The sequence below is a fragment of the Equus przewalskii genome, chromosome 13 (assembly GCF_037783145.1).
Source record: "Equus przewalskii isolate Varuska chromosome 13, EquPr2, whole genome shotgun sequence".
Lineage (NCBI taxonomy): Eukaryota > Metazoa > Chordata > Mammalia > Perissodactyla > Equidae > Equus > Equus przewalskii.
In genome coordinates this window covers 55,244,795-55,259,141 of record NC_091843.1, presented here as the reverse complement: position 1 = coordinate 55,259,141, position 14,347 = coordinate 55,244,795, and the positions used below count along the sequence as shown (strand labels likewise).

The 14,347-nt window shown below is 44.2% G+C and overlaps 1 protein-coding gene across 8 annotated transcripts in view; it reads right to left on the bottom strand.

Annotated features, from left to right (window-relative positions):
• SEMA6A (semaphorin 6A) overlaps positions 1 to 14,347 on the bottom strand; it is a 126,856-nt gene that overhangs the window by 111,427 nt on the left and 1,082 nt on the right. For 2 of the 8 annotated variants that reach the window (XM_070569503.1, XM_070569507.1), the window contains exon 1: positions 13,622 to 13,717. The exons of 3 other annotated variants lie outside the window; for them this stretch is intronic. The gene's annotated coding sequence lies outside the window, so the exon portion shown is untranslated. Of the gene's footprint in view, positions 1 to 13,124; positions 13,247 to 13,621; positions 13,718 to 14,347 lie in introns of those variants that run through there. 3 more of the 8 variants (XM_070569502.1, XM_070569499.1, XM_070569506.1) reach the window with 3 other exon arrangements.

The following is a 14,347-nucleotide window of genomic DNA, read 5'->3' as shown; positions in this document are numbered from 1 at the left end:
ATGTGGGAGAAAGTGGTCCCAGCTGCCAGACCAAATGCGACAATTTAAACACTCTTAATTTTATGATCTTTAGCACTGGTTTCACAGAGCTGGGTGTGAGCACAAGAGGATTAGGTCCAAGGCTTTGAGGTTTGGCCTATATATCACTTAACTATGGTTTATGATAGCTGTTAAACATCAACTATTTTGTTTGTAAACCTGGGTTCCTGTCTTGGCCAATGCCACAACTATCCATTCATTTCCCCAGATGTGACATCTTGGAACCACTCCTTCCACTCCTTACCCCACAAGTCCAACTGGTCCCCAAGTCCTGACGGCTATACCTTGCCAATACACCCAGATTTATTTCCTTTTTTCCACTCACATTGCTAGCAGATTTATATTTCTAAAACACACGAGTGATGATGTCATCTTCTTGCTGAAAGGCTTCAACTGCCTGCAGCTCCACGTTCCGCTTCTTCAGCAGGGCAGAGCTCCACAGCCTGCTCTCCATCCCCCTTTCTGTCCTCAGGTCTTCCAGGCCACATCACCATCACCATCACCAGGAGGACCCCTTGCTGCTCTGGGGCCAAGTCCTGCACTTCCCTGCCTCTGGGTCTTGGCACCTACCTCTCCCTGAGCCCCACTGCTTCCCTGCCTCCAACCCTGCCTCCCATCCACATTCTTTGGACACAGCTCAAATGCCTCCTCCTTCACAAAGGCCTGCCTGACCTCCCAGCTGGACAGAGCTGCTCCCTCCTGTCCTTCTTAGGATCCTTACCATTCTGCCTCTGGGATGGAGAATAGTCAGACCTTACAATAGTGATTTTTCATATATCTACATTCCTCAGTAGAATGTGGGCCCCATGTCTGTCCAATAGTAGGTACACAATTAATAAATTCTAAACTAGGGCATCACTGTGTTTCTGCAGTATCTAGAAATTTTCCTTGCCTAGAGTAGGTGCCAAATACATATCTGTTGAATTAAACTGAACTGCTGCTTTCACTAGACCTGGTAGCATGGATCACTGAGTAGAATGACCTTTGTCAGAGAGAAGATCTACTTAGTTGTGCCATACGGTCTACTTTATTCTGCGCTAAAAATGGGTTTCTGTTTCATAGGTACAAGTTTCAAGCCCCAGGGGGATATTCCTGCCAGGATATCTGGTTCAGCTCTCTGTTCCTCTGGTTTACCCTGCACCAGGGTCAAAGTTTCTACCCTCATGTTATTGTTTACTTTTATCCCTCTTATAAGACAGGACTAGAATCCCCAATGAAACATCCTCCACTTTTCAATTGATCTCCTCTCAGGTGACAGACTCAAGACCCTGAAAGCCCCTGGAGACAATGTCCTGAAATGGCAGGAGGAAGCCACTGTCCACTGCAAAGCAGGACTTTAGGTCCTAATTGCACGGGCCTCAGGTAGAGCCCTTGCAAAGATACTTCCCAACTTATTCTGTGGGTATTCAACCTGCACAACAGGCGTATGTGAGAACATCTATGGTGGGAAGACTGCAATCACTGTACAAGTTTTTTGAAGTACTGAATAAACAGTGCAATGACATGGAGAAGCACAAAACTCAGATTCAGAAGGTTGCAGACCTGTTCCAAGCACCTCCCTTACCAGACGTACATTCTTTGGCAAATGATGTGACCTCTCTGAACTTCCGTTATCGCATCTTTAAATTGGGCATAATAATACCTGCCCTGCCTAATCCAGGTTGTAATGACATTAAATGAGGCAACGTTTATAAAGGCACTTTGAAAAATATAAGTACTGTATAAATGAGGTCTTTATTATTCATAATAACACTGTTAAATACTGTTGATGTTGATCATCATCAGTAAGCCTGATTTCTAAATGTGCCATGGGACTCAGTGAGACGCCTCCTAGGAGGAACAGTCCTGGGTTTGCACTTCACTGCCGGAAGCCCATCTGTCCCAACGACGTACCATCCCAGGAAGGTGTGTCTGTACTTTAAACACAGACAATGAGATATAATGAAATATGCAAATGTATTATGATGACTTTTAGTAGAACAAGCCCTCCAGTTAAGACTAGCTGTGGTTGACAACAAGCAAGAAAAAATACATTGTCTTAGTCTTACATTTTAAAACCCTTTCAAGTTCTGCTCAGAAGAATTTGCATTTCAATAACAATGTGATAATGTCAAGCTATTCACAACATTTCAAAGCCTTCTCTTGCACACCTGGCATGTTGTAGGATCTGCTGGGGAATTGGATGTGGCTGTTTTCTAACAGCAAAGGTAATTATGTTGTCTTTTTCATTCTTGGGAACGGATGTGTTTGGGCAATATTAACAGGTCTTGTGTTCTGGACATGACAAAATATGAAATGAAAGCTCCACCCTCCAAGATATCCCATGAGAATTAATTAATCAGCATATTCAACATGTTGAACTTCCCCTCATCACAAATGAAAGGAAACACCTTGTAGATAAAAGTTGACTTTTTAGTAGAAAACTTTTCCCAGTACTCTGAACATCCCTTTAAAAAAAGAGAAGGATCCAAAAGATAATTGCTACCTTTACTCTTAGCTACATATGAAACTATTCTGTCCTTCCTACTTCTGACACCAGTAGCATCTCCTCTTGGCTGGGCAAACATGGGATCATGCCACTGGGTTGACTTTATTTCTACGAAAAGTAAAGCTGTATTGCAGGCAGTGGGACAATCATCTTGAAAATTCAGATAATCACTACCCTAGAACACAGTACAGCAAACAGTACAAATCAATTTAATTTAGGTAATTTCTCATTAAGATGCTTATAGATTGGTAAGCTTAATTGTAAAAGCTAAGCATTTATAATTCATAAGCACAAATTACACTAGACTAGATGGGTTATATGCTACTAGAGTTTCGTATAAGCTACAAGATGATTATTCACACAGAAATTTAATTCATAAGTTGGCATTAATATATTATATCTAACTTTTATTAGACCCTCTAGTTACAAGTTGAATGTAAATAGCACATTAACATTATAACTCAGGTTCTTGATATCTGTTGTAAAACTCATGACACAGGAAAAAGTACTTTTAACCAAAAGTAAGGCCTATTTCTCTCCTGTACCTACAATATTTCTGGTCATTATGATTAGCTCTTGGAAAAGGGTAGTTTTAAGCAAAGGTAATACCACTTGGTCCACCGCCCCAGCACACAGTAGCTTTCATTCAAAAGAATTAGGATACTACTGAAAGTCTTATTCAGGGTTTGGAAGAAATGACCTCGAATCCAGCCAGCTAGGAGCCAGTAAGTATGAGCAATTTTGATAAGTAAATTCCTTTAAAATTTAAAACGGTTCCCCTAAAGATTCAAGGTACTCTGCCTCACTTATAAATTTCAGTTATCCCTTAAGTGATATTTCATTCTTTACATCACTATTCTGCAAATGATACAGAATCACATTTTTCCTATAATAAGAAGCTAGTGTGGTTTGCATGGCAAGATAATGGAAGCACGTTCAAGTCACTGCTGTCTGAAAATGTTCCACCGAAATACGGCCTCCAAGGTATTGATGCCTCAGAGGCACAAAAGAAAATCTGTAATCAGAAATCATTAATTAAGGTTAATTAAAGTCCACATTGTATTTGACTGACATCCACACAGAAGTGCTGCTTACTTTTCTTAAGGCTACATGTGCAATACTGTGTCTGACCAGACAGCAAAGAGTAATCACAATCTTGTTATTGTCGCGAGGACAGCAAACTGAATTCACACAAACTCTTCTTCCAACAAAAAAACCCTTCAGATCTGAAATGTTAGTCCCACTGTCCTTCCCACTCCATTCCTTTTTTTTAAACAACTAACTTATAATACCATAAAATGAGCAGGACCTATTTTCTGACCCTCCCAAACAATCAAGGGTCCGTAATACTGAATTTACAAATATGTGTTTTCTTTGATTCACAGAGATATTTGAGGGGGAGGTGGAGAAGGGCTGGGGCGATGATTGCAGCCTATGGGTAAGCCAGACCACATGATCAAAAACTGCTGTGACACTTAAAAGTGTTTCTCCACAAGGAATTCCGGTGCCCAGAAGCCTGGTGAAGCCAGTAGCAATTAAGGCCATGTTATCCTTTTAATTTACTTCAAATTATTGGCCTCTAAAATCAATCACTGAGTGTGGTTGGGTAAGGGAGGGGTCAATATAATAGTCACGTGCATTAAAAATGCTACACAAAAATTTTGGCAGGCTGCATCTGGGGAAATTTAAAACGGTTGCTTTGAAGCTCACCCTGAAATAAAAACTAGTCATTTTCTAGTGAAAAAAAAAGTGACTAATTTTCTAGATTAGGCCCATTTGTAATGAATTCAAGGTTTTCTTCTTCTGAATCTGCCAGGATTTTCATTTGATGCCTTACATTTCCTGAATTCAGTGCTGTTTGCTTCAAGTGTGAGATTGTTTTATTTTATGTTTTAATCTACAAAAGAATTAAATGGCTTGGCTTAGACTGGTAGGAGTCCTTGAAAGTCCACTTGAGAAATGGGAACTAAAACACTAAGAAGTGTACCAGTATCTGTCACACAAGGCCAAATTTACCTAACAAAGGAAAGCTGTGTTCTCCATCACTCACGAAGCACAGAAATCACTGAGTGTGTGTCTCTCTCTCTCTTGCAGCAATTTACTGCTCCAAATCTTTTCTTGAGTAGGTCACACAACATATACACAACTGGAGAGCTTTTCCTCATCAACCCTGAAGTCACAAAGCTAAAACCAAAATAGCAAAATATTGCAATTACAGCGAGGAAAAAATGCTCATATACTCAAGAGCTGACAAGGCAGTAGACCTATGGGCCAATGCTGCAAAATACAAGAAAATGGTCTCCAGCTCCTCAGTAATGTGTGTCAAACCTAAAAAAATCAAGGTTAAACCTGAAGCAAAGCACTAAAGGTTTACATTGCCATACCAGAGCACAACCTATAACACTCATGAGGTCATTTTATTTATGTAGCGATCTGCAGAGCCAAAACCAAATTATGAAACCGAAATTTTGAGCAAAGTCCTGAATGCCCTCATTTACCTCCCCATTTATGAATAGGCTTAATGAAGAGTTCGCACCCTTTTGCTTTCTTGTCGAAAGATGAAAGTGACATCAGCTCCTGGACTGTAATTTTTTACCAGCAGGACTGAGCAAGAGGCAAATCCTGGAGTAAATATCAGCTGGATGTGCACATAACAAGGTCCAGAGAGACACTCTCAGAAGTTGCCTCTTTTAATCCAACAGTGAATTATATGAGAAGCAGTTCTTTCAGAACACCACAACTGCCAGAATAGCTGCCAGGCTTGCAAGCCCTAGTATATCTCCAACCTTTCCCAAGACACCCCAACACTATCTGAGGCACTGAAACTATGGCAACCGAATAAGAAAGCAGCCTCCATGATTAATAGATGAAGATCCCAGCGACAGTGTCTAGCTAGGGCCATCATTCATGATGCGAGAAGAATTAGCACAGAATCCATCTCGAAAACCATTAACAAGTACTCTGCTTATAAAAATCCACCCCACTGCCATTCTGCTACATAGACTCCAGTTTGGAATGCTGTAAACAATTTGGTTTCTATTTATCGCTCACTATGCAGAGATGAGAATGTTCTTAGTAACTCAGATGCTCATGTTTTTAGAATAATGAAAAGCTTAATAGACCGGTTTTCCACCTGGGTGTTGGAGGCCTATGAACAAATGCATTCAAACACCAAAATATGTGAATGAAGCCACGTGGCTCTCCAGGGTAAAAGGGAGAGACAGTTGCTGAATTGTTTGAGAGTTTTTTGTAGAATGCAATTTTTCATAAAGCATTCCATTTTCAGAAAAGCAACATTTCCATTCACCAGCTCCATCAGTATTCTCTAGTTTCCTCACTCAAGGACAGTAGGAGTTGGGGGGAGGGGTGGGGAAGTGCTGGAATTGCTACTATATTAATAAAAAGATGGAATACTCTCCTTAAAAAAAGATTCAGGAATAGGAAAAAGGAAAGAAGAATGGATCCATCACAGAAAGCTTGTTTATAAAACTCTCATATAACATCAAATCATAATTAATATATTCTTTATTTCTTCTCAGTCTCTAAAATGTTTATTTTCCAATGGCGTGTTTTCACTGTGTTCAGCACCAGATCCTGTTCTGTTCTATACATGCTTCGAATTAAATCATGGCCAAAGGCTTAGTCTTAAACACATGGGAGGGCAGAAGGGGTAAGAGATGGGTAACTAGCATCAATTTTAGAGATTCTTCTGCTAAATTTTTAAAATTGGCGTAGATTCTTTTTAAATTAAATTTTCTACAGGCGGCAATTATAGGTTAGTTGGAAACCACCAGAAAGCACTGAGTCACATTCAGTGAAAGCCTCAGGTCTAAAGGCTATATGTGGCAGTATCTATTACTAACAATACTTTCAAAGCAACAATCATACTTGCAGCTCAGCTTGGAAGGACCTGGCTCTTCAGTCTTTGGGGCATGTTCATTGCTGATTTATTTCACTCTCCTTATATCCTCTTTCTACTTACAAAATTTAAGAGAAAATTTTTTCTTCCTAGATGAAAATAACTGTAATTCTAAGCCAGGGAGGGATTCCTACTCCTCCTGGGTGCAAGAGGAGTCCTTCAGGGAATTGCGGTGATAACACCAATTTATTGCCCCTTCTGCTGTGCCTTTTAGAAGTCGGATTCTTCTCACTGATAAGAGCTTGTCTGGCTATCATCTGAGTCAAATTTCAGGCTGTAGAGCAGCATATCAGTCAGTGGAGTTAATGCTGTCTCTATTGGGGTCAGCCTACTATTTCCTTTTTTTGGTGGGCAAGGTAGTGGTTTGCTTCTGCATGGAGATTCATGTTCTCCCAAACGGATTTCAGGCTTGGCCAGGGAAGAGTGACCCAGCCAGTGTACAGCTGCCATGTGTATGGCCACCATGAAGACCCTCATGCAGAAGTCCCAGTCACAGCCTCCTGGAGGAGTTGATTGGCTGCCAAGCTTCTCTCCTATGACAGGTGTGGTCCCTGGGGTCAATTCAACTCATCCCTGAACAGTCATTATAGGCTGCTCTCAGATTCCACATGTGGGTGCTCTCAGATTCTTTAGTGGGTGCAGACTGTGTATTTTATTTTTAAAGTGTTGGTAAGTGAAGGCTATCATTTTTTCTTTTTCTTTTTTTTTAAAGATTGACACCTGAGCTAACATCTGTTACCAATCTTTTTTTTTTTCTTTCTCCCCAAAGCCTCCCAGTACATAGTTGATACTCTAGTTGTGCTATGTGGGACGCCGCCTCAGCATGGCTTGATGAGCAGTGCTAGGTCCGTGCCTAGGATGCGAACCAGCGAAACGTTGGTGGCCTGAGCGGAGCACAGGAACTTTACCACTTGGCCACGGGGCCGGCCCCCTAAGGCTATCATTTTTTTAAAACAACTATCCTTTGGGCTCTTATTTGATGTAAGGCCCTGTGCTGCTTGCTATTGTTTCATTTGTATAGTGTTTTTTTCTTCCATGTTTTGGGTGTGATATTTCAACTTGCAACATTAGGAAAAGGATCGTGACTCCTCTTCCCACGCAAGTCACTTTTTCACATCCTTCACAGCTTAAAACCCCTGACACTATGGCCAGCTGCAGTGTGAATGTTCATTTCTAGTCCAAACCTTGTTTCCTTTGCATCATCTCTTTATGCTACAGATTTGTGGCCATTTCCTTTTGTTCTCTCCCCACTAGGGCACTCACCATGACTACTGCCACCCAAATAAAAATAATGCCTTTTATTTCATGAGTGTGTATGGTGTGCCAAGCATTGTGCAATGAATTTTACAGATGTTATCATATTTACTCTTCTCAACAACCATAACAATATCATCTTGCCAGCATTTTACAAATGGAAACTGAGGCAGAGAAGTTAAGCAACTGGCTCAAAGTCACACTATTTGTAAATGGCAAAAAACGGGATGCAAATCCAAGTGTGTTGCGTCTGCCTAAGAAATGTCACCTCTGCATTGCCTCCAGAGCTGTCCACTGCCTTCCCTCTGACAGTTCCTCCACACTTCATGCCACAAAATCAAATGAAAATGCCCTCATTACAGCAAACAGCAAAACTTCTCTCCGACTCCTCCTAGTTCACCCTGATGTCTCTGTTCTACATTAGTGCTGACATCAACATGAACAATTTTAGAACTGACCTGAGCACAAACAATGCCCTTACTTCTAAATGACTGGCAGAGTGCCACTCCCATGACCTTGCCCAATTTAATGGTCACACTGAAAGCGATCTTTACTTGACACAGTTGGCATTCTGATAGTAAAGTTGCTATCCATGCTCGACGCTGATTGCGTGTTTTCAATGAATTTGAAGATCTTATTTAATTTCATAATGTGGTTTACACTACAATAACTTCAACACTACAAAAAGTCACTAAAATGACTTTCTTTTATGATTTAGAGGATGAAGGAGGGTCTCTGCTCGGCCCAGGGTCTGGAGAGAGGAGAAGGGAGTTAGCACCGAACTTTTCAAATTTCCAGAGTGCATTTCATATTTTACCATATACATCCACACTACTGATTTCATATTATTATCCCAGCAATGATAGAGGGTAGGAAGCCTAGGTTTACTAGTCACAATTTTATTGAATATCATGCAGCTTCAGAGAGGTTATCTGGCTTGTCCATGGTACTAAGAGTCTGACCCAGGTCATCCGACTCCATGTACAGGATCTTTAACAACAGTTATCATTGTACTGGTACAGGGCAGAAATGTGGGTTAACAGGCATACTGTTTTCTCTGGTAGAAAGTTGAATTTTAAAAACTACTAATAGAAAACTCCAAACAAAAAGCAAGAGGGCTCTGTGGGCAGCGGTTAGAATGCAGAACAAATGAGGCCAAGGTCAAAAGCTCAATCCCCATAAGTGCTGGCTGTCGTCTCAGCTCTGTTTCTTGGCCAGTTGATTTCACCTCAACCAGGTGTCCCACAGATGTGTGCTCTCGGCCACAGAAGGGGACGGGGTGAGAGTGTGGGAATGAGCAGGCTCCAATCCATCACCAAGACCGGGACAACACCCCACAGCGAATGCTCCACTAATGGTGCGTGAGATATATCATCTATGTACATGGAAGACACACACACTCACACAGCCAGAGAAGTATCTCATTTGATGGAATCATGATGTAGAAAAACAAGAGCAGACAAAGTGATAAAATAAAGACTAGCTGTTTGCAAAATGATTCACTTTTTATTCATTCACTCATTCAACAAATACTTGTTATGAAGGGCCTATGATGAGCCAGGCACAGGTTTAGGTGATGGAGATGCAGCAGTGAATAAAACAGAAAAATGTCTATCTACACGGCATTATGTTCTAGTGGAAGAAAGAAAATAAATGAGGACAACATTTAGTTTGTCAGGCTGTGAAAGGTGTTAAAGAGAAAAAATGAGGCAGGTCAGGGGGTAGGAATTCACTGAGAAAGTGACATTTGAGAGGAGACCTAAAGAATGTGAGGAGCAATCATGCAGCTTTGTAGGGGAAAGAACTGTCGTAAGCCAAGAAAGAGGAGGTGCAAGACCCTGCAAAGGAGCCTGAGGAGAGCAGCTTGGCATGTTCAGGTAACCCCAAGGAGGGGTGAAGGTCAGAGAGGTGTGGACCCGAGTGCAGATCATGTGGGGCCACAAAGGTCATTGGGAGGACTTTGGCTTTTATTGGAATAAGATGGGAAAGCATCTGAGCAGAAGTGATCTGATCTGGCTTACCTTTAACAAAACCACTTTGGCTGCTGTGTTGAGATAAGACTATAGGGGGCCAAGAGCAAAGCAGGGAGACTAGTTAGGACGCTGGCACAATAACCCAGCAGGAGGGGACAGTGGCTTGGCCAACGTGAGGGCCACAGAGGTGCAAGACCTGGAGGAAGTCTGCATGCATTGCATTCTGAGGGTGCGGCCAAGAGCACTGAAGGTGGGACCAACAGCATTGCAGCTGGAATGGATGTGGATACGATAAAGAGGAATCCAGAATAACTCTTAAGTTTTTAGGCCTGAGCAACTCAAAAAATGGAACTGCCATTTACCAAGATGGAGAAGATTATAAGAAAAGAATATTTGGGGGAGAAAGATCCAGAAGTAGGTGTTTTGAACATGTTAAGCTTGAGATGTCCGTTAGATCCAAGAGGAGCTACCTAGCCTGTAGGCAATGAATATTTGAGAGATCCAGGAGAGGGGTCTGGGCTGAAGAGGTCATTTGGGAAACATCAGAGTATTGATAGTTCTATATGACACTCTCCGTTAGTGTAATTAGAATTATTCTAATAAAAATAGTTTTGCAAGAACTCATCTGCTTCACAAAGCAAAATACCCTCGTGTATATACTATACTGTAACAGTCCCCTGCTGAGAGGTATCCTGAACTCCCCTCTCCCCTTGAGGTTTGTGTGGTATGACATCTTATTTGCCCATTTCAAAGGGATTAAATGCCTCCCTCCCTTCCCGACGTACCATATCCCCAAGAGGCAACCATGTGGTTGCCAGCAGAGAATAGCTCAGTAGCTCTTGCAGTACATTTTAAGGCAGATGAGAAAAGCCTTCAGTCTGGAATAGAAATATCTCAGAGACAATTTGGCTCCAGGGCACCCCAAGAGAATGAGGGACACTAAGATGGGAGGGCACAGGAGGATGCTTCCAGGCTTCACCTTCCCCTGGAAGTGTGAACACCCAGGGAACACCCACTCCGGGAATAGGACAATAAACTGTGTGAACCTAAAAGGGGGGTGGGGTGGGGGCAGTACAGAGACACAGGCAGGCTTCCCTCGGCTTTATACTGCTGCAAATGGCAGATGCCTAATTAAAGCATTTGCAATTAGTTTGGCTTGTTCTGTGATTCCTTTCTGCAAACAAATAAGATGGGAGAATATATTAGCTCTTGGCAATCTAGTTCTAAAAAAACTTTTTCTCCCATCATCACTCTTTTGTCCTGCTCAGAAAAGAGCTGAACCACTAAGTACACGTAGTAAAGCATCTGACTTACCTCCTTGTTCAAAACAGTATTTTTCCTTCCATTTCATATGAGAGTGCAATTACCCATTTGCTTTTAAAGCATGAGTATTTATTTTGAATTTAATACAAGTTCTTAATTTGGATGTGTTATTTTTATTCAATGAAGATAACAGTCTTCCTAATTCTTCTATCCTTCTGATTCGACACACTAGGCAATGTTAACCGCCTACTCAAAACGCAAATGATATATTTTGTAACGATGAGAAAAGCATTCACTAGACTTTGAGAGAACTTGAGGGATGCGTGTTTGTGTGTGTGTCTGTGTATGTGTAAATAAAGAGTTGCACTTATTGCCACTTTATAGCAACCTACTTGAAGGCATAGACTTTTTCTTCACTGTAGCAAAAAACACCAGGTCCACTTTAAGCGGAGAAAAATGAACCATGTGGGACTATCCTTCATTCATTTATTGGTTCAACATTTACTTGAGTTTCTACACTGGTTCTTACGAATTTTAACCTATTTAAACTTAGATATTTTCTCCAATAAGTATATTCTGCAGATGGATCCTGAGATAAGGATTTTGGGCGTGTGCTGGACTTTTACATATGTGGGTGATATGCATTATTGAGATGTGGCCCATCTCCAAAGGGTGGTCCATGTAAAACATAACACTGGGAAGATTGTCACCACACAAACATCGTAAATAAGAAACAGGAACTAGACTGCTTTATATCAACCTGGAAAAAAAAGACATACAAAAATGAAGTTTTAAATCTGATGTTCATTCTTTTCTGCTTTCAGATAGGTTTGCCAAGTGCCTCATTTAAGAATGCCCTAAATCCAAAATAATAATAGAGAGCGGGAGTTACTCAAGATTCAAATAAAAGTTACCATATAAACAAGCATGAGTAAACCAAATTGAAATAGTTAGCGCAATTATTTTTTAACAGATAGTTTAGGTTAATAGGTGGAGACACGGTTCTGCCACTGTATTTAAGGTTAGGTTAATAATTAACTTTGGTGCCTGGAGTAGTTTAATCAAAGCTTCCTGTAAATCATAAAACTGTTCCATGCAGACAAAACAGGGTATTAAAAAACCATACAAAATGCTTGCAATCTTGACCTTTGGAACGTGTGGATAAGGTGTAAAAAAGTAAGATATTTTCATTTAGGATTGACACAGGCAACTTTACTTTTGGGAAAAACCTAAATAAAGGATTCATGTATCCAGAACCAACAATTCCCCCTGCTAACAGAGTGGCAGACTGTGGACTTGATGCCCAAGATGTATGTTGGAAGGTAGACTCAAAATTACAAGGATAGAGAAAGGCCAGGCAGAGCACAGGACCTCTCTCCTGGGAAGGACTTAAAAACCAGCGCTGGGGGGCATTAAATAGCTTTCCTGAGACCTACTGGCAGAACACTACAACTGGGTTAAACATCTTTTCAGATTTGAGGCAAAGAAAGTTGTGCGTACAAGTGTGAGAAAGTGTGTGTGTGTCTGTGCGCGCGTGTGTTTTAAACCTTTTGCAGATCACATTCAGCAGTAACTTGATTTCCATCCAGCCTAAGCAGAGCAGAGAGCGATCCCACGGTGGCCGTGCCTGGCCACTGCATCCCCAAAGCAGCCACCTTTCTCCCAGGGACCTGACGCGCAGAACGGCCACTGGGGCTGCCCAGTGCAGTAAGGCCGGAGGACGCCCCTGGAAGTGCCTGTCTCGGCTGTGAAGACAACGGTTCATCCCTCTGCTTCACGCACACCTGGCTCCCTACTCCGCTCCTCCCTCGACACCCGCAGGCTGGAAAACGGCGCGTGGGGCGCAGGAGGCTGTGCATTTTGCATTTGGAGCTGGTACTTGCAAGCCAGCGAGCCCCAGCCAGTGTCCACACGCACCCACGCGCCAGCCGCTGTCCACACTGGCCGCACGGCATTCCAAGCTCTGCCCCTCAACCTCCCCTTCCTCCCCCACCCCTTCCTCGATTGCTTGAGAGCCTGGTCCAACAAGTGCAGCGCTGAGACCCCAACCAAGCTGACCACCAGCCTGGGGACGCCACTGTGCGCGAGCACCTAGCTCCTAGCCGCATCCTGGACCGTCCACCCGCTTCCCTCCGCGGTCGGTTTCCCGCGGTCTGCACACGCGGAGCCCCAATCCTGTCATGCCTACCGCCCATGGCTTTCAGGAAAACTTTCCAGAAGCGCCTGGTCGAGTGACCCCGTGCAGGAGAAGGAGGAGAAGGCGCCAGGCGCTGGGCGCAGGGGCGGCGAGGGAGCAGGAAAGACAGCAGAAGTCCTGTTTCCTTTCCCGACACCCAAGTCCGGGACTGCTCCCTGGCTCCCCCTGTACGGTTCGGGAGGAGGGAGCGGAGCTCAGGATCCTGCTTTGCACCATGTCCCACAGTGGGGAGCTGAGAAACAAGCGGAGAATCTGGAGAAGACACGCTTCCCACTCCAGCAGGGTCAAGCAGGGTGGGTGGGCACTGTCGAGCTTGCTACCGAGCGCCCCACCGCCCCCGAGGCAGCGCTCTAGGACGCAGCCCGTAGTTCGGACATTCAGAACCTGGGGTCGGGGAAGAGCCCTTGTCTGAGTAGAAAGGCTTGGGCCATCTCGTGCCAGGTTTTCCCACCCTTCCCCCTCCCGGGACACCTCCTTTCCAGAGGTACCTCATAGATTCTGGAGGAGAGTACAGGAGGCGCCAACCCCGGCGTGGCAGTCTCTGTGCTTGAGAGGGACGCAGCCACGACGGATGCTGTCCTCACAGCCCAGGAGGGAGCTGCGGCGAGGGATAGGACCCAGGGCGGGGGGCGCCGCGCCACACCGGGAGGAAGCCGCTCCCGGGCACTCGTTCGAGCAAACAAAGCCCGGAACCTCTGGTGCCAGCGGCCGCGGGAGACGAGATGTCACCAAGTGGCAGGGCGCGCGGGTGCCAGGGCCATTACAAGTTTCTCGCACTCCACAGAGCCCACACCAGATCCCGCGCGGACAACAAAAGATTCTCTACGCTTCCCCCACGGTCTCCGTGGAACCCCTTCTCCCATCCCAGAACCCAAACGTGGTGCTGGGCGAAAACAGCGCTCTTCTACCCAACCTCCTCCAGTCCTCGAGGGCAGAACCCCATACCCTTCCCCTGCCTTCGCACCAGGACAGGGCTATTCCGAGAATCCCACCCTCTCGGGGCCTCTGCTCCCTTCTGGCCCGAAAGTGAGGACCGGCCCTGGGTCCTGCACACACATCCCCAAGCCAGGCAGCCATCCGCACGGTCGCGGTCCGGGGCGGCGCCGGGCGTGTGCGCAGCGCGGGTGGGGAAGCTCGCAACACGGAGCTCGGCGGTCTCTGGGGCGCAGGGCGGAGAGGAGCGGCAGGCAGGGCTTACGACTGCTCCCCCAGGG